This window comes from Meriones unguiculatus, chromosome 16, assembly GCF_030254825.1.
Source record: "Meriones unguiculatus strain TT.TT164.6M chromosome 16, Bangor_MerUng_6.1, whole genome shotgun sequence".
Classification (NCBI taxonomy): domain Eukaryota; kingdom Metazoa; phylum Chordata; class Mammalia; order Rodentia; family Muridae; genus Meriones; species Meriones unguiculatus.
In genome coordinates, this window is record NC_083363.1 from 14,606,683 (window position 1) to 14,625,515 (window position 18,833).

Here is an 18,833-nt window from a genome sequence, read left to right on the forward strand (position 1 = left end):
CTTGTGTGAGTAGATTTAGAGTTCTTGAGGTGGAAGGATGTCTCCTTCGAGAGAAGTTGGTTGGAAAAGACACCAAGAGAGTCTGGGAGAGGCAGTGGGCCTTAGACTCTAGCCTAAAATTGGGTACCATTTGGAAAATAGGAGATGAATCACCCTCACCGTGGCAAAGCTAAAGATACCAGTGGCAGACCATAAGAAAGCTCAGCCACAACCTACTAACTCATCATGTACTCAAGTGAGCTGCAGGCAAGAGAAGCCAGCCAGTGGGGCAAGATGGTTGGAGGTGCCATGTGCAAATTATCCCTGAGTACCTAGATATGCTCATCCGCCTCACACAGCCAAGCTCAGGACAACTCTAACCTGGGGAAAACATTTCTTTTCCCCCACCTTTCCCTGACCAAGCCAATCATCAGAAACTTTGGCTGAAATAAGATGGTGAAGAGAGGAAGCCACTTTTACCTTACATGGCCATTATCACCTTCTCTCCCTCAAGCCTGAGCGGGAGTGGGGGGAGGTAGGGAGGAGGAAAAGCCTCACTGTTAAATCAAATTCAACACTTACACAATGACATATGAACAGACACTTTACTAATTATTTTACTTAAGAATAACCAGTGAATTTGAGGGATGGAGAGGGTTAAAAGTCAATAACTGCATGATACTGAGTCATTAGGCAAAGACTTGAATTACAGTAAGATAGACAATCAAGTTAGTTCAGCTAAGGGTTTGTCTATCTCGTTGATTTTCTCAAAGAACCAGCTCTTGGTTTCATTGATTATTTGAACTGTTCTCTTTGTTTCTAATGTATTGATTTCAGCTCCGAGTTTGATTATTTACAGCCATCTACTCCTCTTAGAAGGAACATTACCAACTTCATTCTATGAGGCCACAGTCACTTTGATACCTAAACCGCACAAAGACCCTGCAAAGAAAGAGAACTTCACACCAATCTCGCTTATGAACATTGATGCAAAAATATTCAATAAAATACTCAAAAACCGAATCCAAGAACACATTAAAGATATCATCCACTACGACCAAGTAGGCTTCATCCGAGGCATGCAAGGGTGGATCAATATATGAAAATCCATCAATGTGATCCACCATATAAACAAACTGAAAGGAAAAAACCACATGATCATCTCCTTAGAGGCTGAAAAAGCATTTGACAAAATTCAACAAACCATTCATATGTAAAGTTTTGGAGAGATCAGAGATACAAGGCACATACCTAAACATAGTAAAAGAAATTTACAAGCAAGCCTATAGCCAGCATCAAACTACATGGAGAGAAACTGAAATCAATCCCACTGAAATCACAGACAAGGCAAGGCTGTCCACTCTCTCCCTATCTCTTCAACATAGTTCTTGAAGTACTAGCTAGAGCAATAAGACAACTAAAGGAGATCAAAGGAATACAAATCAGAAAGGAAGAAGTAAAAGTATCACTATTCACAGATGATATGATAGTATACATGTATGACCCCAAAAATTCTAACAGAGAACTCCTTCAGCTGATAAACACCTTCAGCAAAGTGGTTGGATACCAAATTAACTCAAAAAATCTGAAGCCCTCCTATATACAAAAGACAAATGGGCTCAGAAAGAAATTAGGGAAACAACACCCTTCACATTAGCCATAAATAACATAAAGTACCTTGGTGTAACTATAACCAAGCAAGTGAAAGACCTATAGGAAAAAAAAACTTCAAGTCTCTGAAGAAAGAAATTGAAGAAGACATCAGAAAACAGAAAGATCACCCATGCTCATGGATTGGTAGGATTAACATAGTGAAAATGGCTATCCTACCGAAAGCAATCTACAAATGCAATGCAATTCCCATCAAAATACCAACACAATTCTTTACACACCTGGAAAGAACAAGTCTCAATTTCAAATGGAAAAAAAAAAAAAAAAAAAAAAAAAACAGAATAGCTAAAACAATCCTCTACAATAAAAATCTTCTGGAGGTATATCCATCCCTGATCTCAAGCTGTACTATAGAGCAACAGTAATAAAAACTGCATGGTACTGGCATAGAAACAGAATGTTGATCAATGGAATCTAGTAGAAGACCCAGAAATAAACCCACACACCTATGGATACTTGACTTTTGACAAAGAAGCCAAAACCATACAATGGAAAAAAGACAGCATCTTCAACAAATGATGCTGATCTAACTGGATGTCTACATGTAGAAAAATGCAAATAAATCCATACTTATCACCCTGCACAAAACTAAAGTCTAAGTGTATCAAAGACCTCAACTTAAAAGCAGACACACTAAACAGAGAAACTCTGTGGGGAAGAGCCTTGACCTAATTGGCACAGGAACCAACTTCCTGAACAGAACAACAGCACAGGCTCTAAGATCAACAATCAATAAGTCACTAAAGCATGGAACTGAAAAGCTTGTGTAAAGTAAAGGACACTGTCATCAGAACAAAATAACAGCCTACAGACTGGGAAAAGATCTTCACCAACCCTATATCTGACAGAGGGCTAATATCCAGAATATATAAAGAACTGAAGAAGTTAAATACCAACAAACCAAGTAATCGAATTTAAAAATGGGTACAGAGCTAAACAGAGATTTCTCAACAAAGGAATATCAAATGGCAGAGAAACACTTAAAGAAATGCTCAACATCCTGAGTCATCTGGGAAATGCAAATCAAAAGAACCGTGAGATTTCACCTTATACCCATCAGAATGGCTAAGATCAAAAACTCAAGTGACAACACATGCTGGAGATGATGCTGAGAAAGGGGAACCCTCCTCCATTGTTGGTGGGAATGTAAACTTGTGCAACCACTTTGGAAATCAATCTGGTGCTTTCTCAGACAGATAGGAATAGCGTTTCCTCAAGATCCAGCTATATCACTCCTACACATATATTCAAAACATGCTCAAGTATACAACAAAGACATTTGCTCAACCATTTTTTATAGCAGCTTAATTTGTAATAGCCAGAATCTGGAAACAACCCAGATGTCCCTCAGACGAGGAATGGATACAGAAATTGTGGTACATTTCCACAATGGAATATTACTCAGCAATCAAAAACAAGGAAATCATGAAATTTGCAGGCAAATGGTGGGAACTGGAAAAGATCATCCTGAGTGAGGTATCCCAGAAGGAGAAAGACACACATGGTATATACTCACTTATATGTAGATATTAGACATATAATATAGGATAAATATACTAAAATCTATATAATGAGGCTAAGCAAGAAGGAGGACCCAGGGTAAGATAATCAATCCTCGCTCAGAAAAGCAAATAGGACAGGCATCAGAAGAGGTAAAAAACAGGGAACAGGACAGGAGCCTACCACAGAGGGCCTCTGAAAGACTCTACCCATCGAGGTACCAAAGCAGATGCTGAGACTCATAGCCAAACTTTGGGCAGAGTTCAGAGAATCTTATGGAAAAAGTGGGAATTAGTAAGACCTGCAGAGGACAGGAGCTCCACAAGGAGAGCAACAGAACCAAAACATCTGGGCCCAGGGGTCTTTTTCTGAGACTGATACTCCAACCAAGGACCATTGTTGGAGATAACCTAGAACCTCTGCACAGATGTAGACCATGGCAGCTCTGCATCCAAGTGGGTGACCTAGTAAGGAGAACAGGGGCTGTTTCTGACATGAATTCAGTGGCTGGCTCTTTGACCACCTCCCGCTGAGGGGGAGCAGCCTTACCAGGCCACAGAAGAAGATAATGCAGCCAGTCCTAATGAGACCTGATAGCTAGGGTCAGATGTAAGGGGAAGAGGACCTCCCCTACCAGTGGACTTGGAAAGGGGCATGGGAGGAGATGAGGGAGGAAAGGAGGGATTGGGAGGGGATGAGGGAGGGGGCTACAGCTGAGATACAAAGTGAATAAATTGTAATTAATATTAAAAAACATTTTTTAAAAAGATAAAAAAAACTAGGGAATCATAACAGCTTAATAACAATCTAGAACATGTTAGTAACAAAGGACAAAAAATAGCTTATACAAATAAAAATCAAAGATAATAATAATAATCAAAAAAGATCCAGCTAAGATCTTAAGCATATACCCAAAAGATGTCCTACCATTCAATAAGGACGTTTTCTCAACTATGTTCATAGCAGCTTTATTCACAATAGCTAGAATCTGGAAACAATCCAGATGTCCCTCAACTGAAGAATGGATACAGAAATTGTGGTACATTTACACAATGGAATACTACTCAGCAATCAAAAACAAGGAAGTCATGAAATTTGCAGGCAAATGGTGGGAACTAGAAAAGATCATCCTGAGTGAAGTAACCCAGAAGCAGAAAGACACATATGACATATAATCACTTGTAAGTGGATATTAGCCATATAATATAGGATAAACATACTAAAATCTATAGTCCTAAAGAAGTTAAACAACAAGGAGGACCCTAGGGAAGATGCTTAATCCTCATTCAGAAGGACAAACAAGACAGACACCAGAAGTAGGAGAAGACAAGGAACAGGACAGGAGCCCTCCACAAAGGACCTCTGAAAGACATTACCCACAAGGGTATCAAAGGAGATACTGAGACTCATAGCCAAACTTTGGACAGAGTTCTGGAATCCTTATGGAAGAAAAGAGAGATAGAAAGACCTGGAGGGAACAGGAACTCCATAAGGAGAAAAACAGAGCCAAAATACCTGAGCACAGAGGGGCCTGCAGAGACCAATACTCCAACCAAGGACCATGCATGGAGAGGAGCTAGACCTCAAATGAAGCCCATTGGCTGCTCAGTTTCCAAGTGGGTTCCCTAGTAATGGCTACAGGGGCTGTCTCTGACATGAACTCAGTGGCCAAATCTTTGATCACCTCCCCCTGGGGGTTGCAGCCTTGCCAGGCCACAGAGGAAGATGATGCAGCCAGCTTTGTTGAGACCTAATAAGCTAGAGTCAGATAGAAGGGCAGGAGGTCCTCCCCTATCAGGGGACAAGAGAAAAGGGCATAGGGGGAGAAGAGGGAGGGTGAGTAAGACTGGGAAGAGAGGAAGGAAGGGGCTGCAACAGGGATACAAAGTGAATAAATGCAATAAATATAGAAATAAAATTAATTTTTAAAAAAAGATAGACGCTCAAGGAATGTTCCCTGTTTGGGTTCCTTATGTTCCCCCATATTAGTGCCCTGCATCCAGCAGATATCCCTTTCTCTATTCATATAGTTAGTGATCTTCAGCTATGTGCCAGCATGGCAGCTGGGAACCAGAGATGGAGACAAGGACCCTCCCTTCATAAACACAGGACAAGTCATGGGCACCAAACATGGAAGCAAGCATGCTACAGGAACCTCCTATGGCAGGTGTGTCAGAGGCACCAGAGAACCCAAACCATCCCTCAGTTCTTGGAAACGACACACAAAGCAATATGTCGTTTGTCCTGTTCTATCTAAGAGTTCTAGCCCTGATTCAGCTGCGGACGTCTGTGGGAAGATGACTGGGTTTTGGGCAGGAGGACTTGTGAGATTGTTTCCTAAGGACAGGCGCTGATGCACGGCATACTGAGAACGCTTTCACGGTTCTCCTGAAAACAGACTCTAAGACATTCCGGGCTGGAGGTCTGTTAGTAACAGCTTTAGAGCAGTGGTTTTCAACCTTCCTCATGCTGAGAGACTCATGTTGGGGTGACCCCCAACTATAACATTGCCACTTCCTAACTATAATTTTGCTCCTGTTATGAGTCATGATGTAAATATCTGTTATGTGGGATACCTGATCTGTGACCCCAGTGAAAGGGTCGGTTGCTCCAGGACTTAGGACCCACAAACCATTGATTTGATGAGCAGGAACTGCTGGCAGAGGGGAATGAGACAGGGCAGAGATAACACTGCCCTGTAGTGCACTTGTGACCGAGGAACGAGATTCATCAGAAGGCTCCAGATCAGAGACAGCCCTTCAGAACTGTCTCAGTGAGGACAGGGACCTGGCTTCTGTCCCCAACATCAGCCAGTCTCCTCAGTGAAAGACTGCAGGTGCCCTGCAGTACCACTGAGGCTAGGAGACCGGAGAACACAGAAATTATACCTACAACTGGACATCAATACCCCATCTCGTTACGGCTTCGCCCATCTCTAGCCCTCTACTCCATTGGAGGCTTTCCCAGTACACACCGTCTGTAATTTCTCCCAGCTCCTGAATAGCCAAGGCTCTCCTTGAGTAAACAAGACATTTCTCAGAGGTTGCCTCATTGTTTCGGTTTCTCCAACATGCTCAGGAGATCAAAGAGAAGATGACTCTGAGATGAAAGTAACATGTGTTTGGCTTATTTACTCCGAATCCCAGCTCTGAGGACTGACCCAGGATATGCCAGAACAGCAGATGCTTCAAGACACCTCCAACTGCCACCAGCAGGGTGCCATCTTATTAGCTCAAATGATGTAGGCCCCTGGAAGTTCTTAAGGAGCTTTCTGGGCCAGAAACTCACATTTTACATTTTATGCTTGGTCTAAACCCAGGAAATGTGCCCAGTCCTTTGGCCAAATCCACTGAGCTTAGGAAAAGCTGATGTCTCAAGCCTTCTCCGTGGGAAACCTATGTCTGCACTTTTTTCCAAACAAACATCACCTCAATGCAGACTTTGTGCCAGGAAATCTGGTTGGCAGTGAGAATAAAGAGATAAACAAGACCCGGGGCCTGCTTTCTAGGGTTTCAAAGGTTGTCATGGAAAAGGGACAAATGGGACCTCTAGACTGGTTGGAAGAAAAACCCTTCACCAAGGCAATCTGCTCTTCCAACAGCTCTGTGCGCTGTGCCAAGTAGTGCTATTATCCATCGCCAAAAATCTTAGCGGCGAAGATTATTGCCAAAGCCGTGCTGCGGCACCTCTAAAAAGAGGCAATATTTGAATGACTCTCTGTGGGGAAGAGGCGGGTTATGAATCCTGCAGATAGCTCTGGATGGCAAGCCTGCTTTCTGAAAACGATAAAGCATATTGTTTCTTTGAGCCAGGCCCTTCCTTGGGAGGCCAGACCAGCACACCAAGTGGAACTGCTCCAGACTGAGCAAAAGCTCTGGGGTTTGGCAACATCTGACATTCAAGCGCTGGCTCCCCGGGAGCTGGAGTCAGGATGTGCAGCACCCAGTTTATCCTCTCTGGTTTGGTATCAATGTGTAATTAATTAGTACGCCAGCCACTACGTATGCACTACTGTAGACAGAAAAGGGATACTTAACTAGCCAGATCAGCAAGAGTGGATACTCTGTTTAAAAGCCCCTTGTCTATGCAGGAAAATGCTTTAGAGTTCTTTGGCTTTCTTGCTTTTTTTTTTTTTTTTTTTAAGGAAATGACACCTTGACTTTCATCAGTCAGACCTATCAATAAGCAGACTCTGCAACAACTGTCCATCAGGGGCAGCTGTCTGGGAATCAGTATGTTGGGCTTACAGAAAAAAAAAAAAAAAAAAAGACCATGGACACCTGGAAGCAAGGAAGCATCGTTTTCACTTGATTCTTAGCAGGAGAGAGCTAATGAGGTTGTCTCAGCAACCTTTTTTCCACGAGAAAATCGTGGGAGGTATGATTCTGGACAAGGAAAACGACAGAGGTGTACAGCGTAAAGTGAAGTGGAGTCTGTTGGGGTTCTAACTGTAAACAAAGACAATGCTGCATAGAAAGCTGTAGTGGTTCATGCCTTTAATTCCAGGCCTTGAGAGGCAGAGGCAGGCGGATCTCTGTGAGTTCAAGGTCAGCCTGTTATGCAAAGTGAGTGTCATTGGACACTGGAACAGCTAGGGCTACTCATAGACAAACCCTATCAGAAAGGAAGGAAGGAAGGAAGGAAGGAAGGAAGGAAGGAAGGAAGGAAGGAAGGAAGGAAGGAAGGAAGGAAGGATTGAAAAAATCCAAATTGAGAAACAAATATGTCTGCGTGCCAAAGTTTATAAGTTCTGATCTCTGTTCTACTTCTATATTTCTGGGTGACCTTGGGGTTTCTCTTGTCCTCGGTGTTTTTGTCTGTTAAGGGGAAATGCCAATAGTACCTACTCCACAAGGATGTTGTGATATTAGATGAGGTAAGAGAGACAGGAAAATATGTAAAACATAATGGACCAAGCATGGTTGCTCACACCTGTCTTCCTGACTCTCAGGGGACTAAGGCAGGATGATCAGGAGTTCTAACCTAGATTTGACTAGTGGAGTAGGAAAACAGGCCATGTCATATGAGATCCTATCTTGGAAGAAAGAAAGAGTAGCCTGGGGGATTTGCTCAAATATAGAACACTTGCCTAGCATATTCAAGGGCCTGGGGTCTAGCCCTAGTACCACAAAAAGAAAGCAGCAGAGTGGACATGACAGCTGCTGTGTAACAAGTGATCTGTGACACGCAGCTAAAACTGTCATCACTCATAACACAAATGAAACGAGGGTACCTTTGCCATCCAGGTAATATTCTTCCTCTAGCAGCTGTGATGGTGTCAAATGGTCCAGAAAGACAGCTGAACTTTATTTGAAAGTGTCTAAGAAGGGACAAAAGATGGCAGCTTCATGGCAGACTGAGGGAGACCCAGACCCGAGGACAGGGATGGGAATGGCACTAAGACTTCTTCAGTGCTGATGGATGGTTCTTTACCATGTTCTGATGATCTAGTCTAGAAAATAATTACTTTGAAAGGAGTGAGCCATAACCATGCAGGAAAAGAACAAATATTGTGTAACTAGATGCTTACATGGGACGGCAAAACAGCTCAGGGATAGCTGCAGGGAGCAAAGATGCTATGCTTTAGGCTTTACCACGTGGATTCACTTGCTCCACAGTACCATGTGAGGATAGTACGATAGCATCCTCAAAACAGATGACATTGAATTGGTATGCCCAAGTTATCAAGAAGGAATAACAAGGGTTAATAAGGTGCTCATTTACCCAGCAAATCAGTCACAGAACCCTGACTGGAACTCAGGCTTTCTCACTTTGCAAGTATAAAGACCTATGAATATAATACCTGAAAATGTGTGTGTGTTTGTGTGTGTGTGTTGTAGGAGTGTATGAATGTGTGCATTTGAGTGTGTGTACACATATGCGAGCATGTATGTGAAGGCCAGAAGCTGATGTTGTCTTTCTCCACCTATATTTTTTGAGACAGGGTTTCTCCCTGAACCTGAAACTCATCAGTTACTCTGACTGGGTGATTAACCTTCGAGCCCCAGCGATCTTCTTGCCTCTGTTGTCCATCCCAGTGCTGGGGTTCCAAGCATATGCAGACACACTTGGCCTTTTATGTGGGTTCTAGAGATACAAGCACAAGTTCTTAGGCTCACATGGCAGGCACTTTACTGACTGGGCCACCTCCCCAACCCGAAGAGTTGGGGCAAATTCACGTGAACTGATGAACTATTGTGCCCAAGTGCATGGTTGGATCTTGGATTGGAACAAAAGAAGGAAAATCACAGGAAACTACGGGTCCAAATAAAGTCTGTATGTGTGAAAATTATGAGCACTGTTATCTGCACCACTGTACTCATTATCATTTCCACGGCTGTAAAGGCTGCCCACCCAACGAAATATCAGATGGAGGCCAGAGGGAAACCTGTGTCCTATATTTGGAATTTTTCTATAGATTTAAATCAGTTGAAATACTCTTTTAAGGTTCTGTTTGACCACAGCCATAAATATGATTAAAGTGTGAGGTGGACACTTCTAATTTCAAATGTGTCTCTGTTTGACCAGCCCAACTCCACAGCCTAGTGACTGGTCGCATATGAACAACCTACTGATATTTTAGGAGAACCTGCTGATAGATACCGCATTTGGGGAGACAAAGATAAAAACCTAATTCATCCTTTCAAAATAAACATTAATAAATATCTCTACTGCCAAAATACACTGGACTGATGAGCATCCTCATCATCCAACCAAGTTCAGTGTTGGGTCCAAGAAAGCAAACAGTGAGTGCTTGCCCGATGCTCTGATATGCTGCGGTTCCTTTCTGGATGTGCCTCTCTGCACCTGCCAAATGAATTATTGAATACGTGGGGGTGATAGCGGAGCCAGAGCTGCTGATCAGTGAAATTGGGTGCAACTGGGTGGAAGAGCCTGAGCGCCGAGAACGCCAGCAAATGGCAACATCGCTCAAACCATGAAGGACTCTGCTGTGAAAACATTCCATTACGTGGATGCCTGGACACGCACAGCTCAGGGGAAAGGTTATTTCAGGAACCTCATGAAACTTGTAGAGATGTCTGGCCCGTTACTTCTGATGAAATAAGGTGAGGTGTGCAGCTTAACTGTGCCTTCCTGTCATTCGCCCTCGGCGAACTACCTAATTCACCACACTGTATTTATTCAACAGTGTAAACAGACTCTAGAGGCAAGGCAAATGTCACAGATGTATGCCTAAGTCTACAGGGACAGAGTCCAGCCCCTCACAGGGGTTAATGGCACATTGCGTGCACAAAGGGTTTCTGTTCAGCTTCAACGTTACAGCAATGAGCAGGAACCCAGGGGACAAGATTTTGATCCACGTTATTTGTTTTGATTTTCTATCAAGACAGTTAAAGGAATATGTCCAGAGTTTAGACCTTCCACAGTACAAGCACAGCTTTCCTCTTTGTGTGTGGATAAAGGCGGTTTGATTTTTTTTCCCTTGCTGGTCATCTATAATGAGGTATTAAATCCGGTCTCAGAGATGAGAACTGCTGTGCAAGTTGTCCATTCAAGAATGCTTCCAACAGGGATCAGGAAGGGTTTGGGAGACACAGGAGAGAACAGGAGCATCCGTGTATGCAGGGGTAGGATGGTGGAGAGTCTCAGAGGACAGCTGATCCTTATGCTTCCTGGGAACTGGGGAGTAACAGTCATTGGGGTTTATATGTTAATGGTCCCCTCAGGCTCCAGTTTCATCCTTTGGTCTCCAGCGGGTGGTACTGCTTTGGAAAGTTATGGGATTTGGGGGTTTATGGCATAGCTCCACTTCCAGTCTGTTCTTTGCTTCCTGTTCAACAAGATACAAGCAGGTGAGGAAGCCTAGTTGCACCTGCTACCATAGAGCCAGCCACCTGCTGCCATGTCTTCCCTGGAGTGACGGACTATATCCCCTCAGACAGTGAACCAAAAGAAGGCCTTAATGTTTCCTTTCTTCTCCATTCCTTAAGTTGCTTGGTTCAGATGTTTTGTCACAACAACTATAAACGTAATGTGATGGGTGTGCATCACAGTGTGTCCTGTTTTGAGGCAGTTTCTAAAGTTTTGAACTAATTGTATGTCAGTCCATGAGTGCACGTGGGTTCCTAGGTATGGAACCCATGAGCAGGCAAAATAATGACAGGTCTCCAGAAACTCCCATACTCCCAAAGGTGAGCAAATAGAACAAATATGTGCAGAAGCCAAGAAAGGAGTGTCCAGATTTTTTTAAAAATGGGCACTGGGATCTCTAGGCAGAGTTGCATAGCAGGTTGGGTCTGTTGCCACTTCAAAACTGGGCATTCTTAAACCACGCAGCACAAAAGTATACTGAAAAGAGGAACTCAGTAGAGCAAGAGCCCATTTCTGAAGCTCTTGTGACACTCCCAAGACAGATGGGGTGGGAGCTTGGTGCTAGGAGGACCTGGGGCCTCTTGCCCCTCGCAGTTTGAGAACTGATTCCTGAGGGATACAACCTTTAATTCTGGGCTCACTAGGCTCTGCTAGAACAGAAAGCACATGTCCCAAAGAAGGACCATAGATAACTGGTTTCCTCTCTATTACATTTTCTCAAAATAAATTTTATTTTAGAAGCATTTCTGAAAATTACTAAACCAATAAAAATATCACTCCCAACTTCCATCAAAAATATGTGAAGCAACTGTGTTTTATGCTAACAATTCACAAATGTTAAGGCACAGGGGTTGCAGGCTTCCTGTTTAACCTCTGCGATTTATCAGGAAAAGACTGATGTTCTAGCCACTGTGACGGGACAGGACTGTGGTCCAGGACGGGACTGTGGTCTCCCAAAGCACTAAATCCCATGTACAAGCAGAGTGAAGCTAGTGAGCATATACTTGCCAAAGTCAGAACTAATAGTCAAAAGAAACACACAACATTAAGTCAACTATGATACCTTGGTTGTGTCTCCACTAAAGAAGCCTATCACGTGAGAGCCTCAGTTCAAGATCACCACAAACCTGTCTCTAGCATTGGAGCATGACTAAACCCTTTACTAATTGGGAGTTTGCAGCCTAATCTTCCACTTGCATGCCCAGCACCAGCCTAAATTTACCAGCTATACCTGCTATCTCACGCACAGCTGCCACTTCTTATAAATTGGACTGCCTTTGCTTAATCTTCAGAACTGGGGGTGGGAGGTGTCTAGGATGAATGGAGGGTCTTGTGCATGCTAGGCAAGCTCTCTACCACTGAGCTACCCACCCAGGGCCCTTTAGAACATTTCTCTAGTGGAACAAGATATAAAAGGTGCAATGCATTGATCCCGGAAAATAAAAATCTGAAAACCATGTACTTGGGGTGTTTTCCCTAATATCTTGCTCTGGGGAAATGTAAGCTCATATTTGTACATTGTTTGATGTATTGTGATTTGTTGTTATTTACTCAACTGATTCTGCCGCGTACAGTTAACTGACCACTGAGCTAATGCTGAGCTACAACGTGACCTTCTGGGGACCAACACCACTCTACTGATCCAATGACTCACACATTTTGAAGAAGTGCCTGTGAATTCCAAGCATGTACTCCTAGAGATCCTGAGTTATATCCAACACCCTTGAACTGTCAGTTCTTAACAATACCCAATAGATGCCCCAAAACAACTTTGGGATATTGATATCATTCATTCAGATGTCTGGAACCCCTCCCACCATCAACCTCTTTGTGTGTAAAATGAAATTAAAGTTGCCTAATTCACAAGATTGGGGTTAGGGAAATGATGGTGGAAGTTGCCTTTAAAAGGGTCTGTAAAGCAGTGAGTAGAACAAGGTCCGTTGATAGGGATTTCAGTTTGGGTGAGCTATAAAAAGTGTAACCTGTTAGCCACCATTGGGATTGCTCTAAGTAGAAGCCACTATGGTGCACATGTAATAAGAGCTTAGAAACAGTTCTGAGTGAAAAATGAAGGTATCACATACCACCCTGCAGTCACTGCTGTCTGGAAAAAAAAAAAAAAAAAAAAACACATTTCCGCAGGGAAAGACCCTGAGCTTTGGAATCAGAGTCTGATCTGATCTTGACTACCATTTACTGACTTTCCACTTGGTCAAGAATTACTGGCGTATACAAGACTCCACCCTTCTCTGGTCTTTTTTTTTAATTTTTATTTATTACAATTTATTCACTTTGTATCCCAGCTGTAGCTCCCTCCCTCTTGCCCTACCAATCCGGCCCTCCCTCCCTCTTCTGCTCCCATGCCCCTCCCCCAGTCCACTGATAGGGGAGGACCCCTTCCATCTGACCCCAGCCCATCAGGTCTCATCAGGACTGGCTGCATTGTCTTCCTCTGTGGCCTGATAAGGCCGCCACCCCCCCCTCCCATCTCAGAGGGAGGTGATCAAAAAGCCAGCCACTGATTTCATGTCAGAGACAGTCCCTGTTCCCCTTACTAGGGAAACCCAGTTGGAGACTGAGCTGCCATGGGCTACATCTGTGCAGAGGTTCTAGGTTATCTCCATGCATAGTCCTTGGTTGGTGTATCAGTCTCAGAAAAGACCCCTGGGCCCAGATGTTTTGGTTCTGTTGCTCTCCTTGTGGAGCTCCTGTCCTCTCCAAGTCTTACTATCTCCCTTTTCTTTCACAATATCCCCTGAACTCTGCAAAAAGTTTGGCATCTGCTTTAATACCCTGCTGGGTAGAGTCTTTCAGAGGTAGGCTCTGTGGTAGGTTCCTGTCCTGTTCCCTGTTGTCTCCATCTTCCAAGGTCTATCCTGTTTGCCTCTCTGAATGAGGACTGATCATCTTATTCAGGGTCCTCCTTCTTGCTTAGCTTCTTTAGGTGTACAGACTTTAGTATGTTTATCCTATATTATATGTCTAATATCTACTTAGAAGTGAGTATATACCATGTGTGTCTTTCTGCTTCTGGGATAGCTCATTCAGGATGATCTTTTCTAGCTCCCACCATTTGCCTGCAAATTTCATGATTTCCTTGTTTTTAATTGCTGAGTTGTATTCTATTGTGTAAATGTACCACAATTTCTGTATCCATTCCTCAGCTGAGGGACATCTGGGTTGTTTCCAGCTTCTGGCTATTACAAATAGAGCTTGTACAAACACGGTTGAGCAAATGTCCTTGATGTGTACTTGAGCATCTTTTTGATATATGCCTAGGAGTGGTATACCTGGATCCTGAGGTAGCACTATTCCTGATTGTCTGATAAAGCACCAGACTGATTTCCAAAGTGGTTATACAAGTTTACATTCCCACCAGCAATGACAGAGAGTTCCCCTTTCTCCACGTCCTCTCTAACATGTGTTGTCACTTGAGGGGTTTTTTTTTATAATTTATTTAATTTATTTTATGTGCATTGGTGTGAGGGTATCAGACACTTGGACCTGGAGTTACAGACAGTTGTGAGCTGCCATGTGGGTGCTTGGAATTGAACCCAGGTCCTTTGGAAGAGCAGACAGTGCTCTTAACCACTGAGCCATCTCTCCAGCCCCCACCCCCCTATCACTTGAGTTTTTTACCTGCCTTGGTGGTATAGTGGTGAGCATAGCTGCCTTCCTTCTCTGTTCTTAACCAAGATACTTGGATGCATTTGTCCTCTAGTGACCAGCTCCTTGTTCTCCTTGTCTTTGTGTGTAAAAGAAAATACTGCCCCCGCCCCAGGCATGTTGGGAGAAGTAAATGAATTCATGCACACAGCAACCAGTACCTTACTGCCCCCCGGAATAGTAACTATGACTGTATCTTTACTCGTTGCCTTAACTCTGCTTTCTCTCGTGTTATGGCAAGTTCATTTTTGCTATTTCTGAGATACTCCCATCAAAAGGGTGAGCACACTGACTCGGTCCCTGAGGCAGAACCCCTCCCCCACAGCTTCTAAGCAGAGCGTCAGCATCAACCCACAGAGCTGGGAACTGAACACGCCGACATTAGACACCTTCTACAAGGTGCTTTAGCACACCAAAACATACCCGGTTTACACACAGGTCACCATCGCACGGGCTCTTCCTGACACTTGCCTCTCTGTCTGGTTTACTGAAAGTGTCAGCATAGGAATTCAGAGTATGCTACCTTGTTCTTTGATGTCCTTTTAAAGCTATTTGACTCTTTCCAATGTTCATTTTCTCGGGATAAGGCTAAATTTTTCTAAAATTCGAGTCCCACTCCCTCTGAATATGTATACAACCTTACTATTTGTTTTACATGAAATAAACTAAACATTGCCATCTGCCAGGGTTCTTCCGGGCTCCTTGTGGCCTCAAATACAACCACCAAAATGTGCAGAAGAGAAGGTATCAAGGCCTGCCCTAATTAGCTTTAACTTTCAACTCAACAGAGCTGAGAGCAGGAGTTCTCAATCTGTGGGTCCAATGGTGTCAGAAATTAAGACATCATTCAGTGACAAAATTACAGTTCTGAAGTAGCAACAAAAATAAGTGTATGGTTGAGAGCTCCTAAGACCATCAGAAACGTGTGTTTTCCAATAGTCATACCCCATAGGCTGAGAACCACTAGCCTAGAGTCATGTAAGAAAGGGCATCTCAACGCAGGAATTGCCCAGGTCAGACTGGCCTGGGGGCATGTCTGTGTAGATTGCTAATTGACACAGGAGGGCCCAGCCCACCACAGATGGCCCCATTTTCCGACCAGGTTGTCCTGGGTTGTATAAGAAAAGTAGCTATGTATAAGCCATTAAGCTAGCTAGCAGGCTCTGTTGGTTTCCTCTTCAAGGTCCTACCCTGACTTCCCCTAATAGGGACTGTTCCCCAGAAGTATAGTTCAAATAAACCCTCTCCTTCCCTAAGTTGCTTTAGTCAGACTGTTTTATCACAGCAACCGAAAGAAATCTAGAAAAATGCCCAACGTTCACACGGTTGTCTTAGAGAACCCATCAAGCCGCACAATTAATGCATTAGTAACCATAGCAACAAAAACGGAGACCAGTACTGATTTCAGCCAGACCAAGACTAAAGATAAATGGAATGTGCCGGATTCGCTTTGGCTGACGATGAAAAACACTTCTGCAGCACTTAGCATGGACCGCCCTGGCATTTGTATCACTCAATGTGCACAGGAACTGGAAATGATAGGGGCCATCACTGGCTCCATTACTGATAAGGGAGAGGGGTTGGGCAACTCACCCAAGGTCACCGGGCTACGACTGGAACCTGGTTCTCTACTGCACTCCAGTGTCTCTCAAGTCTCACAAAAGCATGGAAATAATCCGTCCTAGCTGCCGCTGATGACTTAGCTCTTCAGTGACAGGCACTGAAGAGATGGTTAGAGAGAAAGAGCGTGACCCTACCCCTGATTCGACTTAACAGCCAGAGAGCGTTTGCTCAGCCAGCCACCCTGCCAGGTGCTGCTTGTTTACCATTATTTCTGGTTCATTTCGCGTCAAATCCTGGCCCTGCTCGCCGAGTAGACTGAGAGCCTTGTGGGATTGCACAATGGAACACCTGCACCGGGGCAGCCTCCAGTGAGTTCCCTCTGTGGCGGGTTCCACATTAGACACTTTTCTAAATTACGCTGACAGAATGCAGCGCTGTCAAGCACACAGCACTCCCGGTGCACCTGAGCGCTGGGTCAGGCGCGCCTCGCCAGTCCTTTGACTTTGGAAGAGACTGTTGAAATCCCTTCCAGATGAAACTTACCAAATAGAAAAGTCACATACATAGCAGAAATCGGTGAATGACATTAGGAAGCTACGCATCCTCGGGTCTCCTGCAGGTCTGCTCACCTCCCAGGTAACAGATGGCCCAGAGACCCACTCTCTTTACGTAGAGTCGTCCCACAAACTCCCATCTCTCTCTTCTGAATGCTGAGTTCAGCATGTCCGCCTTTGGCGTCAGGACTAACCATGCCTATCTCAATAAGAAAGAGTGGCTTTACCCTCTGGCCTCAGGAACAAATCCACAAATATACACACCATGACAACTGTTCGCAGTCTATATACATAACTCAGTTCACAAATTATGCAGTGAGTTCATTATTGCCTTTTTAACTTTTTTACTGGTTCTTTGTGAATTTCACATGGTGCATCAATATCCTACTCATCTCTCCGTCCCCTTGTGCCCACCCTCTATCTTTGCAACCTCCCCCCAATGCCCAGCATAGAAAAAAAAAATCTTGTGGAAACTGTAGTGTGTCACAATGTGTCCCACAGTATATCCTTTTGTGAACACTTCTTTGCTCGCAAATGTCCTTTGCAATGACTTGTTCTGGTTCAAGGCCTCTGTCTTCTGCTGTTCTACCAATATTGGAACCTCGGAACCTCACTGGGACTCCTCTTGGATATCCGGTTGTTGCCCGGTGTCATGAAGATCCTGTAGCTTTGGGCCTGTTGGACCTGCCCTTTTATGCACTCCAGCAGTTCATCAGTGGGGTAGATGCTGGGGCGGGCCAATTCAAAGCCCTGGATCTGGGCCTGAGGGGTCTCTGAGCCGGTCAGCCTGCCGGCTCTCCCACCCTCACACCCTTGGGGGTCAGCTCAATGTTCCTGAATGGTAAAGAAATTCTTTGAACCTTCTTGAACCCTTCCTTGGGAATTTGATGAGAGCTAGGACTAAGAGTAAGGGGTACTGCTGCTCAGTGCTGCCACCCACCATTTGTTCCTCACTGGTCTTGCAGGATTTTGACCTATGCCTAACCCCAAGGCCTTTTCATGTCCTCTTGCACAGACTCTGAACTATACTTATCTTGCTTTCTGACATTCAGTCAATTCCCAATCATGGATGAGGGGACAACAGAAAGACTACGTGAAACAAGAAGAGTATGAGGCTCCTCCCCTAGCTTCGCTGTTTTGAAGAACTGATAACGGCCTATACAATCAGAGGAACGCTTCATCAGGAGTGGGCTGTTCTGACTTACAGGTTATCATCTTCCCTGTATTTCTTATGCGTTGTGGGCCTATGATATTGAACCTTGAGGCTCAATGTTTGCTTCCTGGTTACATCAATCTTTGTCATCATGTCTGTAAGAAAAAAAACTTAAGACAGATGGCCCAGGAGCCCAAAAGATGAAGGGGTGACAACAGGTGACACTAGAAGGGAAAGGAGAGGCATCTATCGAACAACATATAGCATCTCCCACCCAAGATTCATTGAGTGCAACCTGTGTTTCAGGAGCTAGAGATCCAGGGATTAGGGTGCAGAAGTGTTTAAACCTATTGTTCATTACAGCACAGAAAAAAAAAAATAATGATCACAAATACAGCTGAGTCACGGTAATGACTGGACTATCCAAAGGCTGCAAAACTACATTTAAAACTGTTAAGAGACCCGTGGACATTAACTCTGCCTTTCTCCTTGTTGATTCCTTTAACTCAGTCATTCTCTGCCTGTGTGTCTCCATCCATCGGTGGTGGAGGGTAAGGGAGTCAAATAACCCTTTCACAGGGGTTACCTAAGACCGTTGGAAAACACTGATATTTACCTTATGGTTCATAATGGTTATGAAGTAGCAACAAAAAATAATTTTATATCTGGGGTCATCACAACATGAGGAACTGCACTAAAGGGTCGCAGCATTAGGAAGGTTTAACCAGAAGAACCACTGCTTTAACCAGAAGCACACTCCTCAAAACACAAGGACGTGGATGGCGAGAGTAACTTTTACCCAGTAAACTGCTATCATACCTTGTAAAGCTCCATTTCTCAAATGGTGACAATTAAGTTTCCAGATTTGGTGAGGTAATCCCGAGCATGGTGACACCAACAGCTCTTACCCCCCT